The sequence below is a fragment of the Oncorhynchus masou genome, unplaced genomic scaffold, assembly GCF_036934945.1.
Source record: "Oncorhynchus masou masou isolate Uvic2021 unplaced genomic scaffold, UVic_Omas_1.1 unplaced_scaffold_3164, whole genome shotgun sequence".
NCBI classification, from domain to species: Eukaryota; Metazoa; Chordata; class Actinopteri; order Salmoniformes; family Salmonidae; genus Oncorhynchus; species Oncorhynchus masou.
The window spans coordinates 14,045-19,572 of record NW_027009580.1 but is presented as its reverse complement, the minus strand read 5'-3'; positions in this window follow the sequence as shown (position 1 = coordinate 19,572).

Here is a 5,528-nt window from a genome sequence, read left to right as displayed (position 1 = left end):
CTGATCCCTGTCTCCTCCCCAGGGCCAGTCTCAACCTGATCCCTGTCTCCCCCTCCCCAGGGCCAGTCTCTAACCTGAACCCTGTCCTCCCCAGGGCCAGTCTCTAACCTGAACCTGTCCCTCCTCCCCAGGGCCAGTCTCTAACCTGATCCCTGTCTCCTCCCAGGGCCAGTCTCTAACCTGAACCCTGTCTCCCTCCCCAGGGCCAGTCTGTAACCTGAACCCTGTCCCCCTCCCCAGGGCCAGTCTCTAACCTGATCCCTGTCTCCCCCTCCCCAGGGCCAGTCTCTAACCTGAACCCTGTCCCCCTCCCCAGGGCCAGTCTCTAACCTGATCCCTGTCTCCCCCTCCCTAGGGTCAGTCTGTAACCTGAACCCTGTCCCCTCCCCCAGGGCCAGTCTCTAACCCTGAACCTTGTCTCCCCTCCCCAGGGCCAGTCTCTAACCTGATCCCTGTCTACTCCTCCCAAGGGCCAGTCTCTAACCTGAACCCTGTCCCCCTCCCCCAGGGCCAGTCTCTAACCTGATCCCTGTCTCCCCTCCCCCAGGGCCAGTCTCCTAACCTGATCCCTGTCTCCCCCCCCCAGGGCCAGTCTGTAACCTGAACCCTGTCTCCTCCTCCCCAGGGCCAGTCTCTAACCTGATCCCTGTCTCCCCCTCCCCAGGGCCAGTCTGTAACCTGATCCCTGTCTCCCCCTCCCCAGGGCCAGTCTCTAACCTGATCCCTGTCCCCCTCCCCAGGGCCAGTCTCTAACCTGATCCCTGTCCCCCTCCCCAGGGCCAGTCTCTAACCTGAACCCTGTCTCCCCCTCCCCAGGGCCAGTCTCTAACCTGATCCCTGTCTCCCCTCCCCAGGGCCAGTCTCTAACCTGAACCCTGTCTCCCCTCCCCAGGGCCCAGTCTCTAACCTGATCCCTGTCTCCCCCTCCCCAGGGCCAGTCTCTAACCTGATCCCTGTCTCCTCCCCAGGGCCAGTCTCTAACCTGATCCCTGTCTCCCCTCCCCCAGGGCCAGTCTCTAACCTGAACCCTGTCCCCTCCCCAGGGCCAGTCTCTAACCTGATCCCTGTCTCCCCTCCCCAGGGCCAGTCTCTAACCTGATCCCTGTCTCCCCCTCCCCAGGGCCAGTCTGTAACCTGAACCCTGTCTCCCCTCCCCAGGGCCAGTCTGTAACCTGATCCCTGTCTCCCCCTCCCCAGGGCCAGTCTCTAACCTGATCCCTGTCCTCTCCCCAGGGCCAGTCTCTAACCTGATCCCTGTCCCCCTCCCCAGGGCCAGTCTCTAACCTGAACCCTGTCTCCCTCCCCCAGGGCCAGTCTCTAACCTGATCCCTGTCTCCCCTCCCCAGGGCCAGTCTCCTAACCTGAACCCTGTCTCCCCCTCCCCAGGGCCAGTCTCTAACCTGATCCCTGTCTCCCCCTCCCCAGGGCCAGTCTCTAACCTGATCCCTGTCTCCTCCTCCCCAGGGCCAGTCTCTAACCTGATCCCTGTCTCCCCCTCCCCAGGGCCAGTCTCTAACCTGAACCCTGTCCCCCTCCCCAGGGCCAGTCTCTAACCTGAACCCTGTCTCCCCCTCCCAGGGCCAGTCTCTAACCTGAACCCTGTCCCCTCCCCAGGGCCAGTCTCTAACCTGAACCCTGTCTCCTCCTCCCCAGGGCCAGTCCTGTAACCTGATCCCTGTCTCCCCCTCCCCAGGGCCAGTCTCTAACCTGAACCCTGTCTCCCCCTCCCCAGGGCCAGTCTGTAACCTGATCCCTGTCCCCCTCCCCAGGGCCAGTCTCTAACCTGAACCCTGTCTCCCCCCCTCCCCAGGGCCAGTCTCTAACCGGATCCCTGTCTCCCTCCTCCCCAGGGCCAGTCTCTAACCTGATCCCTGTCTCCCCCTCCCCAGGGCCAGTCTCTAACCTGAACCCTGTCTCCCCCTCCCCAGGGCCAGTCTCTAGCCTGAACCCTGTCTCCCTCCCCAGGGCCAGTCTCTAACCTGAACCCTGTCTCCCCTCCCCAGGGCCAGTCTCTAACCTGATCCCTGTCTCCCCCTCCCAGGGCCAGTCTCTAACCTGATCCCTGTCTCCCCCTCCCAGGGCCAGTCTCTAACCTGATCCTGTCTCCCTCCCCAGGGCCAGTGTGTAACCTGATCCTGTCTCCCCCTCCCCCAGGGCCAGTCTCTAACCTGAACCCTGTCTCCCCCCTCCCCAGGGCCAGTCTCTAACCTGATCCCTGTCTCCCCCTCCCCAGGGCCAGTCTCTAACCTGAACCCTGTCTCCCCTCCCCCAGGGCCAGTCTCTAACCTGAACCCTGTCTCCCCTCCCCAGGGCCAGTCTCTAACCTGAACCCTGTCTCCCCTCCCCAGGGCCAGTCTCTAACCTGATCCCTGTCTCCCCTCCCCCAGGGCCAGTCTCTAACCTGATCCCTGTCTCCCCCCTCCCCAGGGCCAGTCTCTAACCTGATCCCTGTCTCCCTCCCCCAGGGCCAGTGTGTAACCTGATCCCTGTCTCCCCTCCCAGGGCCAGTCTCCTAACCTGAACCCTGTCTCCCTCCCAGGGCCAGTCTCTAACCTGGTCCCTGTCTCCCCCTCCCCAGGGCCAGTCTCTAACCTGAACCCTGTCTCCTCCCAGGGCCAGTCTGTAACCTGGAACCCTGTCCCCCTCCCCAGGGCCCAGTCTCTAACCTGATCCCTGTCTCCCCTCCCCCAGGGCCAGTTCTAACCTGAACCCTGTCCCCCTCCCCAGGGCCAGTCTCTAACCTGATCCCTGTCTCCCCCTCCCTGTCAGTCTGTAACCTGAACCTGTCCCCCTCCCCAGGGCCAGTCTCTAACCTGGGAACCTTGTCTCCCCTCCCCCAGGGCCAGTCTCTAACCTGATCCCTGTCTACTCCTCCCAAGGGCCAGTCTCTAACCTGGAACCCTGTCCCCCTCCCCAGGGCCAGTCTCCTAACCTGATCCCTGTCTCCCCCTCCCCAGGCCAGTCTCTAACCTGATCCCTGTCTCCCCCCTCCCCAGGGCCAGTCTGTAACCTGAACCCTGTCTCCTCCTCCCCCAGGGCCAGTCTCTAACCTGATCCTGTCTCCCTCCCCAGGGCCAGTCTGTAACCCTGATCCCTGTCTCCCCCTCCCCAGGGCCAGTCTCTAACCTGATCCCTGTCCCCCCCTCCCCAGGGCCAGTCTCCTAACCTGATCCCTGTCCCCTCCCCAGGGCCAGTCTCTAACCTGAACCCTGTCTCCCCTCCCCAGGGCCAGTCTCTAACCTGATCCCCTGTCTCCCTCCCCAGGGCCAGTCTCTAACCTGAACCCTGTTCCCCCTCCCCAGGGCCAGTCTCTAACCTGATCCCTGTCTCCCCCTCCCCAGGGCCAGTCTCTAACCTGATCCCTGTCTCCCTCCCTCCCCAGGGCCAGTCTCTAACCTGATCCCTGTCTCCCCCTCCCCAGGGCCAGTCTCTAACCTGAACCCTGTCCCCTCCCCAGGGCCAGTCTCTAACCTGAACCCTGTCTCCCCCTCCCCAGGGCCAGTCTCTAACCTGAACCCTGTCCCCCTCCCCAGGGCCAGTCTCTAACCTGAACCCTGTCTCTCCTCCCAGGGCCAGTCTGTAACCTGATCCCTGTCTCCCCCCTCCCCAGGGCCAGTCTCTAACCTGAACCCTGTCTCCCCCTCCCAGGGCCAGTCTGTAAACCCGATCCCTGTCTCCCCCCTCCCCCAGGGCCAGTCTCTAACCTGAACCCTGTCTCCCCCTCCCCAGGGCCAGTCTCTAGCCGGATCCTGTCTCCTCCTCCCCAGGGCCAGTCTCTAACCTGATCCCTGTCTCCCTCCCCAGGGCCAGTCTCTAACCTGAACCCTGTCTTCCCCCTCCCCAGGGCCAGTCTCTAACCTGAACCCTGTCTCCCCCTCCCCAGGGCCAGTCTCTAACCTGAACCCTGTCTCCCCCTCCCAGGGGCCAGTCTCTAACCCTGATCCCTGTCTCCCCCTCCCCGAAGCCAGTCTCTAACCTGATCCCTGTCTCCTCCCCAGGGCCAGTCTCTAACCTGATCCCTGTCTCCCCTCCCCAGGGCCAGTGTGTAACCTGATCCCTGTCTCCCCCTCCCCAGGGCCAGTCTCTAACCTGAACCCTGTCTCCCCTCCCCAGGGCCAGTCTCTAACCTGATCCTGTCTCCCCCTCCCCAGGGCCAGTCTCTAACCTGATCCCTGTCTCCCACCTCCCCAGGGCCAGTCTCTAACCTGGATCCCTGTCTCCCCCTCCCCAGGGCCAGTCTCTAACCTGATCCCTGTCTCCCACCTCCCCAGGGCCAGTCTGTAACCTGATCCCTGTCTCCCCTCCCCAGGGCCAGTCTCTCTAACCTGATCCCTGTCTCCTCCTCCCCAGGGCCCTCTAAACTGAACCCTGTCTCCCTCCCCAGGGCCAGTCTCTAACCTGATCCCTGTCTCCTCCTCCCCAGGGCCAGTCTCCTAACCTGATCCCTGTCTCCTCCTCCCCAGGGCCAGTCTGTAACCTGAACCCTGTCTCCCCCTCCCCAGGGGCCAGTCTCTAACCTGATCCCCTGTCTCCCCTCCCAGGGCCCAGTCTCTAACCTGATCCCTGTCTCCCTCCCAGGGCCAGTCTCTAACCTGAACCCTGTCTCCCCCTCCCAGGGCTAGTCTCTAACCTGATCCCTGTCTCCCCCTCCCCAGGGCCAGTCTCTAACCTGATCCCTGTCTCCCTCCCCCAGGGCCAGTCCCTAACCTGATCCCTGTCTCCCCTCCCCAGGGCCAGTCTCTAACCTGATCCCTGTCTCCCCCTCCCAGGGCCAGCTCTCTAACCTGATCCTGTCTCCCCCTCCCCAGGCCCAGTCTCTAACCTGATCCCTGTCTCCCTCCCCCAGGGCCAGTCTCTAACCTGAACCCTGTCTCCCCCTCCCCAGGGCCAGTCTATAACCTGAACCCTGTCTCCCCCTCCCCAGGGCCAGTCTCTAGCCTGATCCCTGTCTCCTCCCCCCCAGGGCCAGTCTCTAACCTGATCCCTGTCTCCTCCTCCCAGGGCTTCTAACCTGATCCTTGTCTCCCTCCCAGGGCCAGTCTCTGTAACCTGTCCCTGTCTCCCCCTCCCCCAGGGCCAGTCTCTAACCTGATCCCTGTCTCCCCTCCCAGGGCCAGTCTCTAACCTGATCCCTGTCTCCCCTCCCCAGGGCCAGTCTCTAACCTAATCCCTGTCCACCTCCCCAGGCCAGTCTCTAACCTGATCCCTGTCTCTCCCCTCCCAGGGCCAGTCTGTAACCTGAACCCTGTCTCCCCCTTCCCAGGGCCAGTCTCTAACCTGAACCCCTGTCTCCCTCCCAGGGCCAGTCTCTAACCTGATCCCTGTCTCCTCCTTCCCAGGGCCAGTCTTAACCTGATCCCTGTCTCCCCCTCCCCCCAGGGCCAGTCTCCTAACCTGAACCCTGTCCCCCCTCCCCAGGGCCCAGTCTCTAACCTGAACCCTGTCTCCCCCTCCCCCAGGGCCAGTCTCTCTAACCTGGAACCCTGTCTCCCCCTCCCCAGGGCCAGTCTCTAACCTGAACCCCTGTC